At 38.3% G+C, this 20,828-nt stretch overlaps 1 long non-coding RNA gene across 2 annotated transcripts in view; it reads left to right on the top strand.

Moving 5' to 3' along the window:
- Positions 1-3,037: 3,037 nt before the first annotated feature.
- The window catches only part of LOC122226331, a 54,888-nt gene continuing 37,097 nt past the window's right edge, over positions 3,038-20,828 (top strand). For both annotated transcript variants that reach the window (XR_006205588.1, XR_006205589.1), the window contains exons 1-3: positions 3,038-3,141; positions 4,032-4,144; positions 8,749-8,900. This is a non-coding gene — a long non-coding RNA (uncharacterized LOC122226331). The remainder of the gene's footprint in view (positions 3,142-4,031; positions 4,145-8,748; positions 8,901-20,828) is intronic.

Raw genomic sequence — 20,828 nt, 5'->3', positions numbered from 1 at the left:
GACAAAAGAAGCAAACATTTTCATGCAGTCTTATGTAATAATGTGCAATTTAGAACTAATCCTTTCAGTCCAGGGACGGAAGACTGACACTCTAAACAAAACTCATTGTGTTCTTTGGTGCTGCCATAACAAGGTATGTTTCAAGGATGAAATTCTGGCTGGCAGATGGATTTCTTGGCATCACTATACATGCATCATAGAAATTATTTTGTTTCAGAGGATTCAAACAAGATGCCTGACATTTTTTGGAAGATACTTCCATTTATAAATGTGGTAATTTGTTAGATAGTGGTGTTAATGGACAATAACAAAGGTTTTAATGGCTTGTGTCCTGTTTATAATTTTGTATGATGGGTAAAATGCATTTATTGAAACTCATCCTAATTCAGGTCTTGGCATATAATATTCTTGTAGCTCCCCTCGTCCATATGTAGAATTGCTCTGTATCCCATGGCACAATAAATGGAAACACTTTACTACATACTTAAGCTAACATGGAGCAGAGAGGAATATTCAGCTGCATATCCGTGTGGCCAGAGTTGCTCCCTATTAATAGACCACTTGAAGAGCATCCATAGTTCTTCCACATCATTTCTTTGCCATTTGTTATTCAAGGCTGCTACAAGGTTATCAAAATGCCACATATAATTGGAGTATGGGAACCTGACTGTCATTCTGAAATGCAAGTAAAATCTCTGATAATGTAGGAATCTCCCTCAGGCCTAGAATAATCAAAAACTGAAAAGGGTCAAGAGAAGAACATAAGGGTCAGCCCTCTGCTTTTAGACAAATGACTGCTTACATCACCCAAGGTAGCCAGTAATGGTGTCCCCTCTTCTTAAAGATAGAGGTAGAGAACTCTCATGGTGCCTCACCAGTTTTAACCTAAACCACAGAACTCCCTTTCTTTTCCTATCAAAATTCATTATTTCAACAGACACTTAAGGAGCATCCCTATGTGTCTGGCATTATTATAAGGGTTGGTGATACAAAAGAAAGCAAGACAGCAAAGCCCTTTTGGTGGTTTTAAAAAATGACTGCAAAATTCTTAGATATTCCTCACATTGAGAGGTGAGTATACATTCCTTCATTTTGAATGTGGGTGGGTTTATAACTACTTTGACTATAGACTAAGGAGAAATGATGCTATGTGATTTCTGAGACCAAGTCATAAAAGATGAAACGGCATTTACCTTGCACATGAGAACACTTACACTCGGAGTCCTGAGTTCTAACTTAAGAAGTTCAACTACCCAAAGCTACCAAGGTGTGAGGAAGCTAAGCCACATGAACATGCCCCAGTTGATAATCAAGCTGAGCTCCCAGTCAACAGCTAGCTTTCAACTGCCAGACATGAGAATGAGCGCTACTGGACATTCAGCCCAGTTGAATCTTCACATGACCATATAGTTCTGGACCACATTTGACAATGACTGCATGAGTGGCTCCAGGTAGGATCTTCCCCAAATTACTGGAAACAAAATCCTGAGAAGAATAAAATGAATGTAGATTTTTGTATGGATTTGCTATCTAGCAAGAGTAGCAGATTTTGTTACCTGGACGTGGGTTTTACCAGCACCGGTGAGCCTCATGGTGACTGTCAGTGAAGACTTGAAGGAGAGTGAATGGAATAGTATTGGGAGCTAGAAGATGGAAGATCTTTGATATATAGTGGTAGAAAATTTGGGAAAACTGTCACCTGCAGAAAATAGAAATGTATCTAGTGAACTAATTGATCTGGCTAGGGGTATTTCTGAGCTAAATGTTGAAAGTGACAACTAATTCCTTTTAGCTGCATAAGATAAAGAGATAGGAGCTAAAGAAGAAATTATTCCATTTTTAAGCAGAATGTAGGACAAATAAAAGTGGCTCCTGATTTGTGAGTTTCAAAGATAAAATTTTTTCTCATCCCCAGTTTCTTCCTGAAGAAGACACTCAAAAAGTGAGACAGAGCCTCTAGGCAAAGATCAAATCCAGGGTGCTGTCAGAAAATGTGGTCTCAAACACTATGAAGCAAAATGTATGGCTGTAGAACCCTTTCTTAAGAATTGAATTATTTGAGGTGATTTCTCATAGACCCTTTCAAAAAGCCTTTTATGGGTTTTCAGGATATGCCTATTAATTTTCAATTAATAATAGCTCTTCTAAGAATCTTAAAGGAATGGGTCCCCAATAGTCTCAAAAGGAACCCAAGGTAGCAGTCTATTCTGAGGTCAGCTTTCCGTTTTTGCATAGGGACACACTGTTTAAGATTGAATATTTTAAGCAAAAATCAAGGTATCGTATCACTATATAAAGCCAAAATCATGCCAAGTTACAGGTGAGATATATTTTTAAGAGGTTTCCCCAACAGATTCTAAAATACAACTTTTTTTATGGGAAGTATATACATGGCTATTGTGCTTTTGCCTGATCAAAGGCTCCTACAAAGGTATGTTTGTGGAGTCCTTAAGATGCAAGGACAACTACTGTTGTAGCAGGCATCAGGCATGCATTGGGATCCCCACTAGAGGCTGCTAACCTGTTAGCCATACACTGCATATATTCTCAGGCAGTCTGATTTCAGGGAACAGACAGAAGGATTTCGAGTTTGAAGAGAGCAGGCTGTGTTGCAGTAGTGGCAGCTTTCAGAGTCAAAGATGGTGAAGATTAAAAGGAATTTTATGGACTTGGCATTAGGAGGTACACATGATCTCAGTCCTGCCAGAGCTTCACATCTGTGACGAAATACTTGACAGCATCGAGTAGTGCACTTGATAATGGGGAGAGTTGCTGGGACTCGTAAATCTACTTCCCCACCATGCATCAACAGGAAGGAGAAGAGTTCTCTGGAAATGTGTTAATAGAGAGTCTTTTGCAATGAGCCATATGACAAGGTGTTATTGAACAGTTTGGAAAATCGGATTCAGTCAAAGCATGTTATTACAAGAGCAACATACAGCAAGGCATTATTAGAGAAGCTTTAGAATTCATGGGAGATCTAAATTCTCCTTGTTAGCAAGGCTTTATTCAAGAAGAAAAGAAAGGAGGGGTAACAAATGCTGTCTTTGTGGCACTCAACCAAATGGCAGAGTTGAACCGGAGGCCTTAGTTGAAACGTGGGGAGTTGCAGTTGATGATGCTGGTTCATTAGCCTTCCTAGTAAGTCGACTGTCCTGCAAGTAAGGTCCCATAGAGTGGCTTACAATCTCCAGCTCTGATCAGAAATCCAGACAAAAATGGGAACCCTGGTGAGAGACTCCATTAATTTAGTTTTAGCGTATGACACCTGAGTTCAGAGAGAGAACAGCTGGGATCATCCAGGCACAAACCACCTCTAACTACCCATTTGTATGGTGCTTATTCAATGCATAGTGTTGCCTGGTGAAAGAAAAGTAGCTTCCTTTCCATTTTTGAAAAAAAAAACTTGGGTATAGAAAAGATGGGTATTTTTTAGCAAACAACATTTTCCATGGGAGACTTTCCTTAGCCATGTAGAAATTAAGATCAGAAAGCAAGGAGGAAGCAAGGAGGTGAGTCATCCCTGCAAGCAAAATTGCCCAATAAGTATTCTGGCTCCTTCTGTAGGAGGCAGGGATCATGCATGCAGGGCCTGAAAAGAACAGAAGCTGATGCTTTTTCCTGTATGTAGGAGTCATTAACTTAGAAGTAAGCCTTGATCCTGAGTGCAAATGATGATAGAAGGCACTGGTGAGAATTTTATTTTTTTCAGGCCCATATTTTATAATGCTGTGATCTGCAAGCTAGGGACAGCTGCATGGCCCCTAGAGAGCCACATGCCACAGAGGTGTTTGCTGGTGCAGGGAGACCCTGCTCAATTGGTCTGGGGCAGTGGCACAACTGGCATGGGTGACGAGCATTGTGGAGGTGAGTGTGAGAAACTTCTCCAGTATCTCAGTGACAGGGCTGAGCCAGAAAGAAATGCCTCCAGTGCCAGTTCAAACCCTCAAAGAGAAAAAGAAGTTGTTTGGTGCTCAAAGGAAGAGTTGGAGGCTTGGGTGTTAAAAGTAAATTCCCTCTTGTTTTCTCAGCCATACCTTAAGAAGAGGATTTTTATGGAAGGTGAGAAAGAGGCTGCATTTTCGCCTCAGGGAAGGCTGTATAGATGCTGCCACATACCACCTAGATGTCTTTTAGAATCAAGGTAGGCACTCCCCTTATTGGCTGGGATCTGGATGCTGAAGAGTCACAGCTGCGTCCTCCTTCAGGCATTGACCTTGGCTCAAGGAAGCTGCCTCACCCAAGGTTATGCCCTCTTCCTGTGACACAGCACAGATCCAATGCCTGGGCGATGCAGGATACAAAGGCTTGCCCCCCTTGCCTTGATTTGGGACATATCTAAAGGGCCACTCCACCTTCAGAGATCCTCATGGGATTCACTGAGGCCATGAAGCTATTCCTGTAATTACATCGTGGGTCAACTTCTCACATGTCTTGGATTCTCACTAATTCCCTTAACAAGTTAATTTAAATATTTGTTCATAACTTGATGTTAAGACACTTTATCAGATTCTGTGAGAATCAAAATTATGATCTGGTTGGTCTCTGCCTTCAGGGAGATTTTAACTTACAGAAATGATAAATGACTATAATAAAATGTAATACAAGGCTGTGTGGCCTAAGTGTAAGGTGCTAAGGCATTCATTCAGCACACCTACCATGGGCTTTGTGTAGCAGTGTGAAGATAAGTAAAATAGCCCCTGTTGTTAAGGGTTTCAGTGTGTTCAGGGGAAGGGAAATCCATTATTGACAGGAGTTTCTTCACGGAGCCTCAATTTGTTTATTTAAGTTCCCCCCACACACAATTTTGAGTTGGATCATAAAAAGTAATTAAGCATTTCATGGAGGGTTGGGGTGTGATGGAGTGGGAGGAAAATTCTAGGTCGAAGTGGTAACATGAAGGCAGTAAATGGAAGACCCTTTTCTCACAGTAGTTTCTGATAGGATCTTTCAATGTGTAGCTGTTAATAGAATGTTTACCGTGCAACTGGGGTCCTAAGTGGGGGAGAGGCCTGAAAACAAAGATAAGGAATAATGCCTTTGTTTAGTATAAAGCATAAAGATTTTTTCTAGCTTATCTCCTATATTTATTTATAACTTCATTGTCTATCTCACAGTCTCTCTATCTCATATCCTTTCATTGTTTATTGATGGTGATATCACAGTCCCTATTCTTCACATCCTCATTTTTTGACTTTCACTTTCATTCCACCTCATGTGCCTTCATCCTGGACCATGTTTGTCATCTCTTTTCCAGAAACAATACACTGCTGTTTTAAACCACTTAGTGTTGAGGTGGTGTGATACACAACAGGAGACAACCCATATATCCTTTGGACTCTTTCACAATAGCCTCACTCACAGGTGGCCTGGAGAAAGGGCAGAGGGTGCAGTCTTCCCAATTGGCAGAGGTTTGGGTGGTGTGGATCATCATCTATTTCGCGTCAAAAGACAAGTATGTTGGAGCGCCTGGTGGCTCAGTCGGTTAAGCGTCCGACTTTGGCTCAGGTCATGATCTCGCGGTCCGTGAGTTCGAGCCCAGCGTCGGGCTCTGTGCTGACCGCTCAGAGCCTGGAGCCTGTTTCAGATTCTGTGTCTCCCTCTCTCTCTGACCCTCCCCCGTTCATGCTCTGTCTCTCTCTGTCTCAAAAATAAACGTTAGAAAAAATTAAAAAAAAAAAAAGACAAGTATGTTGATATAAGATTAAATATATATGGGGCGCCTGGGTGGCTTAGTCGGTTGAGTGTCCAACTTCGGCCCAGGTCATGATCTCACAGTTTGTGAGTTCAAGCCCCACGTGGGCCTCTGTGCTGACAGCTCAGAGCCTGGAGCCTGCTTCAGATTTTGTGTCTCCCTTTCTCTCTGCCCCTTCCCTGCTCGCTCCCTCCTTCTCTCAAAAATAAATACACAATTAAAATTTTTTTAAAGAAGATTAGATATATAGACTCAATAACAGTGACAAATGTTTGGGCTTGTTGGTCAAGGGCTTGGAAGGAGAAATGTTAAAAAAAATGAGACAGAGGGGTCTGGGGAAGGAACATGCGAATTGACATGTCACCATGGGTGTGAAATATGATAACTCTGATCCACCTAAACATGTAGCCTGGAGAGAATCTACTATTGAAGGTTATAGAAACAATCTTATAGAATAACTTAGCTAGTTGATACTAGTCAGTCTTTGTCAAAAGCCACCCCAATGTTGTACAAAGGGCTTATATGGGAGAAGCTATGTAGGCTGCGTATGGGCCCAACAACGTGAATTACCACTCACCAAGGTGGACCTAGTACTGCTGTTGCCAATTACCTAACCTGAGAGCAGTGATACTAATACTAATAGAGCACCCTCTAATAGAGCACCATCCCTTGAGGGGACCAACTAGCCAAAGTTGATTACATTGTGGCCATTCCATCTTGGAAGGCAGAAATTTATTTTGAGTAGAGTTCTCTATGTGATCGCCTTTTCTGCCCATTAGGCACACAGGCAGCACCATTACTCAAGGGCAATAGAATTTTTGATTTACCAACATGTGATCCTACATAGATTACATTGGAACAAGCAGTGCACTTTATGACAAATAAGACGTGACAATAGGCACCTGACAATGAGATTCACTGGTCCTATCACATATCCTATCACTTGATTCTGCCAGCCTGATGGAGTGATGGAATGGCTTTTTTAAGGTACATCTAAGATGGCAACTTGGAAATTATACTCTACAAGGATATGGTGCCCATCTTTATTCTCCAGAATAAAGAGCACACCCTAAATCATCAACCATCAACCATACATTGATCTGGGAACCAGGGAGAAGGGACTCCACTTATTATCACTCCCAGTGACCCATTTGGAAAATCTGTACTTTCTATCCCCACAACTCTAGGTTCTGTAAGTCTAGTGGTTGTGATTCTCAGAGGGAGGATGGTTCTGCAGGAGCCCCAGTAAACTTTAGCTATGACTGCCACGAGGTTACTTGAGGTTCTTTGTGCCAGGGATCCAGTAGGCCAAAGAAAAGATCCACATCCTGGCAAGAGTAATTGTCTCTGATCATCAGAAGAGGGTAGGGCTGCTTTTATGTAATAGAAATGGAGAAAAATACACTTGACACCCAGGTGATGTGCTAGAGAAAGGGTAGGGTAGAAGGGGGTTCTTGGTATTCCCTAGACTAACTTTTCTGGTAAACAGACATGTGCAGAAGCCACATCCTAAGAAGATTCTCAGGGCCTGGGGTGAGCCTGGGTCATCCCACCAAGTAAGTGAATGAGACAAACTGATGTGATAGTTGAAAGTAAGCAGAATCTAACAGATGGTTTAATAGATGAGGGAGACTACAAAATCAGATGCATCCTGGAGAATATCTGCAAGGGGCACCTTAAACTTGTCCCATTAAACTCCTCATAGTGTTTTCCTAGGAAAGGATATCAGTATTAATCCTGGAGTTGTTCCCTTTGTGGAGACAATATGCTATATGAAGCAAGTAGAACTGAATGGTATACAGATGGATTATAGTGGATGCATTTGGACACTGCCCAGATTCTCCTTCATGGTCAAGGCTTCATGGTCTCAGATACTAGTAGTGTTTGCTAATGATCCACAGTTACCTGCAACTCTGGGATTTGCCCTTATGTGAAGGAAGTTGCCTTGAGCAAGTCTATGCACCTGTCCCCAACTGCAGCTGTATCCAATGATTGTAGGGTATGTTTGCTAATGTGGGACATCTTTGTTGGATCATCTCAGCCTTGAGAGACCTCTGTGGGGTTGACTGAGGCTACTATTTCAACTGAATCTCATTTTAACTTCTCTCTCTGCCTGGTCTTGTCTTCCTTGCTTCTTCACATATACTGATTCTAAGAGCACTTCCAGTAAACCTCCTGCATGCAAATCCTGGGGAGACTACCTGCAACAGTGGGGTAAATTCATAAACCTAAATGGCTGGGAAGGGGAAATCCTGAGGCTTTCTTTATTCTGATAACCTCCTTAAGGGGTTTTGTTTATATAATGCTGAGTGTAGGAGACAGTTAAACTCCACATAAAATAAGAATTCAGAATTCACAGGGAGCAAGTTCATAAGGAGGGAACAAAAACTACATGAAGGAGTTTTATTTTATTTTTTTTAAGTTTTTTTAAACGTTTATTTATTTTTGAGACAGACACAGGGCATGAACGGGGGAGGGGCAGAAAGAGAGGGAGACACAGAATCAGTAGCAGGCTCCAGGCTCTGAGCCATCAGCCCAGAGCCTGACGCGGGGCTCAAACTCACGGACCGTGAGATTGTGACCTGAGCTGAAGTCGGACACTTAACCAACTGAGCCACCCAGGCGCCCCATGAAGGAGTTTTAAAAAAAAGAAAAAATCAAAAAAGAAAAGAAGAAACTTGATAAACATGAGAGGGAAAGATTTCTTGTTGAAACCAGTGAAGGGACTGAGTTTTGCATCCAGGTTGATGAGAGGAGGTAGATACAAGAGAGGAGGTAGATACAAGATACTCCTGCCCTGACCCTGGGACTTCTAAGAGGTCTTTAAAATTGGGGCTTTGAGGGGAAGAAAAATACATGGCAAATAAGTAAATTACAAAATACATTTGGTGTCTCAAGTAGTATTTTTCTGGAGTTGTGTTTTCTTTTTTTACACTAGTATCTCTTCCTTCCTAAATATGTTCCTTTGTATTCAGTTATTTTCTGTTGTCACTGATTAATCAGCAGTTTTATTATAAACCTAGGGGTTATCTTTGACTTGCTTTCTCTCAAAGGCAACATCAATACCTCTGGAAATTTTATTGGCTCTGCCTTCAAAATATATTCAGAATTTAGGAAGTTCTTCAGGCAAAAGGAATATAAGACCAACCATAAAACTTGGATCTACATCAAGAAATGAAGGGCATTGGAAATGGAATCAAGCAAGGTAACATAAAATTAATTTTTATTATTTTAATTGCTTCAAAAGATAACTGGATGTCTAAAGCAAAAATAATGGTAACTATTATATATTTATCCAAAATGTGAATGTAAAATGTATGACAACAACAGCAGATGGAAGGGAGGAATTGGATGGATAGTATGTTAAGGTCTTTCTACTACATATGAAATTATCGATACATTATTTTAAGGTAGATCATGACTAACTAAATTGTATATTTAAAAACCTACAGCAACTACCAGAAGTTGTATAAAAAGACATATATTTCTATAGTAGAAATAAAGTAAAATTAAAAAAAAATACTCAGTAAATTCAACAATAGGCAGAAAAAGAGGACAAAAGAGATGAAGAACAGATAAAACATTAGAAAACAGCAAGAAAGGGGCACCTGGGTGGCTCAGTTGGTTAAGTAGCCAACTTAGGCTCAGGTCATGATCTCACAGTTTGTGAGTTTGAGTCCCACATTGGGCTCTGTGCTGACAGGCTCACAGCCTGGAGCCTGCTTTGGATTCTGTGTCTCCCTCTCTCTCTGCCCTTCCCCTGCTCATGGTCTGTCTCTCATTCTCTCAAAAATAAATAAACATTTAAAAAATTAAAAAAAACAGCAAGATGATAGAGTTTGACCTACCCATAGACTAATTATGTTAAATATAAATAGTATAAACACACTAAAAGGCTCAGGTTGTCAAATTGGATAAGAAAGCAAGACCAAACTATATGCTTCTACAAAAAAGCCATTTTAAATATAGGACATAAATAATTTCAATATAGATATGTCAGTCTCTCCTTCTCTCCCTACCCCTCCCTGCTCCCTACTTCTTTCTCTCAAAAATAAACTGTAAAAAAAAAGTAGATATGGAAAAAGAGGACAGTGATTTTTGTATATTATAAACATCCAAAATAGTGCCTAGCGTATAATATGCACTAAATAATTTGAGGGGTTAAAGGGAGGAAGGAGACAAGGGAGGGGGAAATGGGAGGAAGAAGGGAAAAAATCAAGGGGAAAATAAATCTTTTATAATTTCATTTTGCTAATATTTAAGAAGAGATGTTATGTTTGAAGTTTTGGTGCAGTAAACTCCAAACTACTTGTTACAGAATATATAATTGCTCTAAAATATTGTGCCAAACCTTCTCTCTATTTTCTTTAAGAAAGTAAATTTTATTCACAGGTGAGCCATAAAGGTACAAACATATTTTTTTCTCTCAATGCTTGTTTATTTCTATGGTAAAGACTTTAGAAGTCTACTTACTGTAATTTTCATATTTCTTCCCATATCTCTACATGATTTGTAGATTTTTCTGGTTCTTTTAAAAAATTTTTTTTTTTATTAGTTTTCTTTATTTTGAGAGGCAGAGAGAGACAGACCATGTGTGGGGGAGGGGCAGAGAGAGAGGGAAACACAGAATCAGAAGCAGGCTCCAGTCTCTGAGCTGTCCACACAGAGCCTGATGCGGGGCCCGAACTCACAAACCGCGAGATCATGACCTGAGCTGAAATTGGATGCTCAACCAACTGAGCCACCCAGGCACCCCAGATTTTTCTCGTTCTTAAGTATGGTGTTTTTGTGAGTAAACATGGGATTCATACTAAGGGCAGGAGTTGGCTATGTGTATGTCTATCTACATGCCTTGGAAATAACATTTCAATGTGCATATGTATATTTAGTCACAGGGGGATCTACATTAATTTGTATGTCTCAAAAAAGTTTGAAATATTCACTGATTGTGTTCATGTTGCAATTTAGAGGTTAAGAATGTGAGCCTTGGAATCAGACTCCCTGACTGTGATGACATTCATTTGAATGTATGACTTACTGTTCTGAGCTTCTGTTTCTGGTATAAAATGGGGATGCTAATACTGACCCCATTGGTTCTTTGTGTGTACAAAAAGAATTAATACATATATAAGACTTAGCAGCATATATAAAATTTAGTATTCAAATGACAATTATCATAATCAATATTTGTAAAATCCTATTTTTAAATAAGTTATTTAAAATTTGAAATAGTTGGTCTTTACAATGTTACCGTAGTGCATAAATTCCCAGACTACATAAGAGAGGACACAGAAAGTCAATAAATACAAATAAATTTCATTGTATATCTGGGTTGACTATATAAAACTGTCCTGTTCATTCACTTACTCATTCACTGAACTAACAATTTTTAGCACCTTCGTTTTGGTAGGTGTGTATCAATGATAATTTTCTTCAGAAAAGTAGATTCTGGGTTATGAAATCCTCTTGCACAGAAGCTCTATGAGTGATACCAAGACATTCTCCTTCACAGAGCTCATTCTCTAACCTGTCAGGGCCTTCTAGCATTGGAAATAGTTCCATGGCGTTAGCAAGGCCTATATTCAAGTCTATTTCTCAGATTCAGGCTGATTGACCCTGATTGGTCCACATAAGACAAACTAGTTTCAATTTCTCTCCAAACGTAAATGTTCCCAAAGAACATCTTTTTTATTGACATCAAGGAGGTGTTAGGCAAGGGCCAGTAATAACAGATTGCTACTCAAAATATTCTCTCTACCCCCAAAAAAACCCTCAAAAATAAATTATCCTGGTAGTATAAAGCAATCTAGGTCCTGATGTTTACAGTTTTTCACAGTTTTTCACAGCTGAACTTGTGTTCTTGAAACTCCTCTGCAGTGTAAATGACAGATTCCATTTCTTGAGGTTTGTGCACAAAATGGTTTTAGTTGTTAAAATTAGTTGTTAAACCTAAGAAAAATGATTGACTTTGAGACCAGATTAGGTTTTTATTTCTTTAAAAGGGCCAGATTGGCAGTTTTTCATTGGCATCACTTTCCAGACAATAATAAACTAACATACTATTTAAGTCTGCCTCAAAGATGGAATGCTATATACAAGTATGTGTTTATCAGTGTGGGAAGGGATTTTGCTTATTCTAGGAGTCTAGAACCAGTTGAAACTACACTAGAATGTTGTTGGGATGCCCATCAGCATTTCATAATCTCTCAATTACTCTGCATTTTTCTGTCTACAGCATAGTACATTTTCATCTTTCAGATTGTGAAAATTAGACTCAGAATCACTTCACTGGCTCTGTAAGTAGTTAAACAAAGCTGCATTTAGCCTTTCATTATCTTTCAATTAACTATGATCCCTAGAACAATCTGGGCATGAGAATTTAAACTGTCAAATTTGCCTTCTGCGATGCTTTTCTTCCACAAATTAGTGTTTCTCAAAAGCCTCCCATAAAAATAATGACCCTGACATTCTAGACAAACGAAGTGGCTGTTTTTCTTGCAACAGTTCTCTTTGAGCTAGAAGATACAATTTTACATCTATAATTACATAAGAAGCTATTTCAAATACACTTCTAAAAACTGGCATCCTTTGTCCTTCAGAGGATGAAACCTAGGCTCTATTACTGAGGAATAGGCTCTGTATATTGAGGAACATATACTTTGTGAGTGATTTTTTTTAAAAATTCAGAGAAATTTGGTCAATGGCCAGATATAAGTGATGAATTTTTAGGCAGTTATTGAAATGTTTGCCTTTCAAAGCACTTCTTTGGAAAAAGAAGCCATGCCACTCAGAACCACCTATCAAAGCTCTTTTTATTATCTGCTGCCACAGCTATCATTGATAACATGTGAATAGAACTTCAGCTTTATATAACAGCTGGAAAATCAACAGATAGTGTTCATTCACCAGACGTTTTATGAATATCTGTGTGTGCAAAGCTCTGTACTGTCTTATATAGGTAGAAAATATGACACATTACTTCTGCAAGGAGTTTATAAGTAAATAAGGGAAAAGAGACATTGATGTAAGTAATTATGTCATAAGGAAGAAAGGTCCTCTTAAAGATCCATTTTATTTTAATGTAAAAAACAGAAGTATAATCCGGGGTAATGTTTAAGAGATTCACATAAGTGGGGTGCCTGGGTGGCTCACTTGGTTAAGTGTCTGACTTGATTTCAGCTCAGGTCATGGCCACACGGTTCCTGGGTTCCAGCCCCACATCAGGCTCTGCACTGATAGTGCAGAGCCTGCTTAGGATTCTCTCTCTCTGCCCCTACCCCGCTCATGTGCACTCCCTTCCCCCACAACCTCTCTAAACAAACAAACAAACAAACAAACAAACAAACTTAAAAAGAGAGAGATACAGAGACTCAGATAAGAAGAATCTTTGGTCTTCTTCACTGTCATTTCACTGGGTCCCTTTCCCATATCCTGCTCTTCTCCCTATTGCCCCAAACCTCCTGCAAATAAATATGGGCGTAGAACCTTAAGATTTACTTTTCTCATGGTATATAATTCAGAATTTATACACAGCTACCTTGGCTGAGGCTTTTTCCACACTAAGCATAAAATAAATTCTATAATTCAAATATAAACCTTGGGCCTCATTCTTCTCAAAGTCTTGCATATATTTGGTGTCCTTTAATCTTAACAGCAGGACATCAGTAGAGATTGACTTATTAAAAGAGGCCATTGATATGTACAGACTGTTACCTAATATTTCACATATCCCATTAGTTATAAGGCTGCCATTCGAAGCCTGTTTTCCAAAGGCTCTGCCCAAAGGAATTCTTTATTACGCTTTATTGATAGTTTATAACAATAATTAGCAATCCCCAGTTATTCTAGAACAGCTAACTTTACCACAGAAGGGGCCCCTCTACTCTCTTAGGGATCCTAAAAAAGCACGTGAACAAAGAGTTTAGAGCTACACAGTATCAGGAGGTAGTCACTACTTCACATCCTCAGAATTCTAGCTACCACACAATGAGTAATGATTGGGTGCCCTCTTCTTATTCATAAACTGGGAACACGGAGCTGATATTGGAGAAGCCAGTTATGTGTACAATTTGGATCCAAGCCCTAAATTCCAGTTCTACTTTTCTGTTATCTTTCTTTTTTCTTTTTCTTTTTTCTTTCTTTCTTTTTTTTTTTTTTTTTTTTTTGGTCCCATGGATTGTACCACTTCCCCCCAAGTAGTTAACTGACAAAGCACGCTTTTGCTTCCAACTCTGAGCCCCACCCCCACTTCAGATCTCATCTTTTCTCTTTTCCCATGTTCAGATGTCCCATTATTTCCTCCTCTTGATGCTTGACCATACTATAGGTATTTATAAAACAGACTGGGGTGGGGAATGGTGCTAACAGAGAAAGAATATTAAATGCTCTAGTACAAGTTGCTCTTTCAGACTTTATTTACTTTTCACATCCTATGTTTACTTCTGACTGTGAAGGGCAACCATATCCTTAGTGTATCAGTTAACCAAAAACAATACATCAAAGCTCTAGCCATGTACCAGGAACTGTCTAACATATCATCTCTTTAATGTCTAGAGAAAACATCCACAGATTCTTTTCCCACACTTAAACATGTAGACACCCTTCTCCCTTGATATATTGCTCTGATCTTTGTAGTCTTATACTTTTCAACACAGAATTGTCTGCTTAAGAAAAGAAAATGCGAGGACGCCTGGGTGGCACAGTCGGTTGAGCGTCCAACTTCAGCTCAGGTCAGGATCTTGTAGTTCGTGAGTTCAAGCCCCATGTCGGGTTCTGTGCTGAAAGTTTGGAACCTGGAGCCTGCTTCGGATTCTGTGTCTTCCTCACTCTGCCCCTCCCCGACTTGCTCTCTGTCTCTGTCTCTCAAAAATGAATAAACATTAAAAAAAAAAAGAAAGAAAATGAAAAAAAATAAATTTCAAGTACGCTTGAATTTTCATAAAATATAAATATTTGTAAAATACCCAGCTATTAGCTATGCTAATACTTTTTATGGATTCATACAACAATGTTTTCTTCAAAGTATCCTGAAGAACACTAGTGAATAAGATCTTAAATTCTCAAGTGAGCTTTAAAGGAATACATATTTTCAAAGCAGGAACTGGTGGGGTACTGGTGGGGTACCAACTAGCTGGCTCAGTTGATAGAGTGCATGACTTTTGATCTCAGGGTTGTGAGTTCAAGCCCCTCATTGGGTGTAGGGATTACTTAAAAATAAAATCTTAAAAAAAAATCAAGAACTGGTGAAAGACTATTTGTTTCCATAAAATTCCAAGTCCCAGCAAATTATGTAAATAATACCAAAGCGTTCATAATAAAAAAAATTCTTATTCAACATATTTTCACTAAGGAAAAAAACCTAAATAACAAGTAGAATAACAATAGCATCATGCCTCATTTACCTCCAAAGTTAAAATTGTAGATGACTCCCTATTAGCTAGTAATTTATTTTCAATTCAATTGTGTTCTTGTTGTAGACTTCATTACACTGTAAGATTCTTCATTCCACTGAATCCAGAGGTTTTCCAAAATTCTACACTAAACAGTAAAATAAAAATCAAAATTGAGAAGAGCTGCATTTGCTTCTTGTAATTTTCACTCCATTTTTCAGGTCAATTTTGTTTTTAAATAAATAAGGGTAGATTCCTCTAATGACAGTGTTGGTAATGACTTCTCCAAGAGAAAAATAAGGCTGTTTGAGTTATTGGGAATGGGTCTAAGTTCTCTAAATCCTTTAGTTCTTATTCTTTTGAAATACTGCTTCTAATGAATTGAGTTATTTCACATTGAAAACTCTGGTTGTGTTGTAACATAAATGCCATTGGCAGTTATCTGTGAAATGTTTTGAAGAATAGAGTTGGCCTTTACTCCTTAAAGAAGTATTTCTTCAGGATTCAAAAAAGCCAAACTTAGGGTTTCCCACATTCTTTTACCATCTCTTAGATTTGACTCACTAAACTTTCTGCCAAGATTCATTCAGGAAGTTTGAGAAGAAATAGGAAGTTTGAGAAGAGAAGGGTGAGGAACAAAGAAGTCAGTGAAAACACAGGTGCTTCAGCATAGGACAGTCCTTTTCAACCATCTTAAAAGAATGTGCCAATGATATTTCTACTATCAATATTTCCTTAAGTTACAATATTATAATTATCTATAGGGCAAAAACAGAGTTCATGGGGTTCTATTAATTCAGTCTTCAGTACCATTCCAACATTGGTACTTAATAGATGCTTGTAGATCATATCTGCTATAACTCAGTGGAGTCAAACATCATGAATTAGGAGAATAACAAACAAATTCCATTTGACTTTTTTTTTACATAAATAGAAATTGAATTACAGATGTTTTGTGTGAGGCATGGTTTTTCACATGGACTCCACATCTCCCATTTTAAGATGTCCCCATCTTAAAGCCAAATGTGCTTAAAAATATTTTTGCCTAATCTTTTGGTAATTCCTTCCATAGAACCCCTCTATCAGTGGGGTGGGATGCCAACCCATCTCCTTCTATGAATACTCTCCATCTTTTATTTATTTATTTATTTATTTATTTATTTATTTTCAATATATGAAGTTTATTGTCAAATTGGTTTCCATACAACACCCAGTGTTCATCCCATCTTCTCTTTAAATTGTCATTGTTGTGTCGAGAGAATGCAGTTAGTAATCCTAATGAATTTAATGTCTTTGAACTCTTCATAGTCTTGCCCATACAAAACATAATTACATACAGTGTTCTACCTGGGTTGTGGGCTTGATCTCCACAGTGAGATGGGAAGTGATTTAAAAGCAGAGCCTATGTCTTTCATTTTATCATTCCCTCGGTGCTTGCCCCATTGTTTGACACATGGGGAGACAAATAATGTCTTCTAAGTTCCCCATATCCTGTGGAACTCAGACCTCTCTAGCATGGTGCCCTCCTGTGTTCTGCCACTAGAGAGATCTCACCCCTGAGATGTTCTTTTCTTACTTCCTTACTTGTTTCCTTGTAGCATGGTGAAATATCCTGTCCTTAGAGCCCAACTTGACAAGTAATTTTTCTAACAATAATTATTTATGATTATGTTTTTGTTTTGTTTTGTTTTTTTAGCAATGGCCAAGTAAAGATAAGGCCCTACCTCTTCAAACTGATGATGAACAAGGATCATGGTAAATCAGTATCTGAAAATCTGGAGACCTGTGGGGTTTTCAAATCCCTAAAATTACATAAAGTAGGTGGCCAAGTACTCCAGTTGGGAATCAGGCTAGGTTTAGTCGCCACATCCTGATCATTCAGCATGTTGTTTGTTCTAGTTATTTCCTTTTGTTTCAGGGAAAGCTGTTATAGCAAATGTTGATCATGAATGAAAAAGGCCACACTGATTTTCAAAAGTATAAAGTACAATGTAGAAAAGAGAAAGAACAGGTGAAACGTTGTTTTAAAAAAAATGGAGCTACTATGTTTGACAGACTTAAAGATAGAAAACAGAACTCTGGAAATAGCATAGGAGACATACGGAAAAAAGGCCCCAGAAAAGAGCTTCAATGAACTAAGCAAATCAAAAAGAGAAATAACTAGAAATGAGTTGACAATAATGGAGAAAACTTGAATTTTTTAAGAACATTGTAACTCAGACATTAGTCACACTACAAATTAATGTTAACCTCATGATTTTGAAAACATGATGTCAAGTGTGTGAGTAGAAAAGCAGGGGGAGTTAGAGTGAGGGAAATAACTTTTTAAAAGTTGATTATCTTCTTGTAATGTTTGTATTCATGGTAAAAGTACCATCTTTAAGGGTCTCTGGAAGAAGACGGATTTTAAAAAAATTATTTTTTAAAATATTGAATTAGGTAAGTGTTGTTTCTTGAAAAATTTTACATTCCATCCAAGAGAACAGAGTTAGAACGCAGGCTTCTTGACAGTAGCTTATGGAAGGGGTAGGACTGATTTGTGATTTGCAATTATTGGTCTATTGAATTGTTTTTTATGGTTTTGTGAAAAGTCTAGTTTCCTAATTAAAAACAATTTTTTTAAGTTTATTTGTTTTGAGAGAGAGAAAGAGAGAGTGCACACATGTGCACAAACGAGTGAGCATGTGAGCAGGAGCAGGGCAGAGAGAGAGAATGAGAGAGAAAGAGAGAGAGAGAGAGAGAGAGAGAATCCCAAGCAAGCTCCCAGCTGTCAGTGCAGAGCCTGAGGACGATGCGGGGCTCAATCTCAGGAACTGTGAGATCATGAGCTGAGCCAAAATCAAGTCTGACACTCAACCCACTGAGCCACCCAGGAGCCCCTAGTGTCTTAATTTTAACATTTAATTTCACCATATTCATTTCCTTGGTAAATCTAACTAAAGATTTATAGCAGTGTAATTAGTACTTAATAGAACAGGATCACTACTCATCAGACCTTAGTTCAGTTTGGTCCATTAGATCTTACTAGCTATATAAACTTGAGTAAATTATTTTCTGTGCATAATTTTCTCATCATTAAATGAAGTTACTAATAATTTCTCTCCCATGGGATTGTTGTAAGGATTCATTAAAGAAAACATGTAAAATACTAAGTATGAATGCTATAAAGCAAGTATTTGATTAATATTATTCTTTATTCCAGTGGTGATACGGGTACTAAATCTTAAACCATTATTTGTAGAAAATGTCTTAGGGGATATTTCAAAATCCAACCATTGGTGTAGGGAGTCATTATTTTCAGAGATTCTGTCTGTGGCATATATACATTTTAGAAATTCACTTTGAGCCTTTAACAAAAACATAGTAGATTTTCATAGATAAAAATATACATAGTAAAATGTTCATTGTCATTAAGGAATTTTCAAACTTTATAATATTTTGCTCATAATGTATTTCCAAGAACATTAGTTTTTTTGGATGTATCAGGGCTTACCATGGTTTTGGCCACTTTTCTCTTAAAATAATACTTTAATGCTCTGATGTCTGATCACCAGACTTATTGTTTCTCTCATACTAATTTTAACATTTTCACCAAATAAGCTGGTATAAATTCTTAATTCTTCCTCTTCAATTACCTTATTGTCAATATTAATTGTAAGTTAAATATGCAGAAAATGTAATGTTAGGGGAAAGAGGTTGTTAGAATGAAGTGGTAAAAAAGAATATTAGACTGAGTTTTTACATATATGGATTCTAGTCTTGGCTTTGCCCATGAATAAACCATGTGCATTTGGCAAGTGTAACTATATATTGATATTAACAACCAATATTTACTCAGTCTTTAGTCTTTATGTGCCAGATACTCTTTCAGGCTTTTTATGTTTACTTGCTTTACTCCATTCTTATAGAAATGTATTGTCAAGAATTGTTAAGGGTCTGAGATTTTATACTACTTGGAAGCTAATGTGTTAGCCTGACACAATTACATGGCCATTGGCAGAAGATGTGAGCCTCCTGAGTCACAGATGCAGGCCTTTATTAATTATTAACATAAATATTAACAGCTAGACTGTCAGCATCTGCATCGGTTCTCTGAGGTCCAGGCGATGCCTCCAGGTGATGGGTCGTAGTGTGGGAGAAGAATCCTGAAATAAGGGAACCCAAATCTTTTATAATGGGAAGGAAACATACCTCCAGAGGGAGTCATCTTTATTTTGTTGGATAGTAAGCAAGCTTGCTCTTTGTCCTGAGGTAGACACCATAACCTTCAAGGCTGTTGTCTATACAAACATTTTTAAAGAGGTAGTCCAGAACATGGGGTGCCTGGGTGGCTCAGTCTGTTAAGCATCTGACTTCGGGTCAGGTCATGATCTCGCAGTTCGTGGGTTCGAGCCCCATGTCAGACTCTGTGCTGACAGTTCAGAGCGTAGAACCTGCTTCAGATTCTGTGTCTCCCTCTCTCTCTGCCCCTCCCCTGGTCATTCTCTTTCTCTCTGTCTCTCAAAAATAAATAAACGTTAAAAAAAAATGTAGTCCAGAACAAAGGTAGTCAGCGTGTCTGCTCAAAAGACAGCCAGAATCATAAGAAACCTATGGATAATTGTCTACCAATGCCCATGAGTAGATACTATAAAAGGTGACTTCGTAGATGCAGAAACAAAAGAACTGAGGGACTAAGTAATTTGCCCAAAGCTCGTTTGATTGTCAGACCCAGACAATCAGTTCCAAGAGCCTGGGATCTTCACCAGTGTAATATATAATATTCCCTTGAATGTAAACACTATTGTTTAAATATATAGCAACACGTAAATGGGAGTTCTAGGTGCCATCATCCCTGCACAACAGTTTCCTTATCTAGAAGTGGGCACAGGGCCAGGGGAGAGAGGGCTGAGTGAGAGGTTCTCTTTGAGCTCCTTTCAGATTTAAGATGCTGTGAATCTAAGATCTATCTCTTAGAATGAACACATGTACAAGTGGATGTGATGCAGACTAGAAACACAAGGAAATAGGAGCATGCATTTCATCATCAGTGTACATTTTAAAATTTTTGTCAGGACCTTTGCATTCATTAATTAAGTTTTATGAGATTCTTGAGAAAAGTGAGTATTGAATTGCTACTTATAGTATTTTGGACCTTTCTAATTATAGTTCATGGCCAGAGTAAACATATACTTTATTTCCCAACCACTCCTATCATAAAACTTCCTTTTTCTATAATCTGAGTGAGAATATTATCTAAGAATAAAGTGGGGGCAGTCTTCAAGCTGCTTATGCCTGGCATGTTACCAGGGAAGCATGTCCTAGATAGAGCATTACCAAAGAAGGGAAGGAAAAGCAAAGAAACTGTAATAACATTAGTGAGATAGTCAGGCTGTGAGTCTTCTTCACATCCAGAGAAGCCCAAGAGATGTTTTCTTGAGTTGGAATCTAACCCAGAACACAATATCAGATACTTTATCTTATCATCACTTGTGGGTCATATGCTGCCTGTTTCCTGGAGCCTTTTGAAAAGACTCATTTTCCTGCCAGAGAAATGCAAGAGCAGCCTTCCTCCTCTTTTACATGTTGATGTAATGAGAGGAGTCTATTTTTGACCCTCATATTCTCTCATTCTACCCACTTTCTTCAGGGTGTCTCATCTACTCCCAGAGCTTCAAAGGCCATTTATATGCTAATGAATCCAAAATCTCTAAATATGGTTCACATTGCTCTCTGAGCTCCTGACCTAGGCAATCAACTCTGTG

This window comes from Panthera leo, chromosome C1 (genome assembly GCF_018350215.1).
Source record: "Panthera leo isolate Ple1 chromosome C1, P.leo_Ple1_pat1.1, whole genome shotgun sequence".
Lineage (NCBI taxonomy): Eukaryota > Metazoa > Chordata > Mammalia > Carnivora > Felidae > Panthera > Panthera leo.
This window is presented reverse-complemented; position numbering and strand designations above follow the sequence as displayed.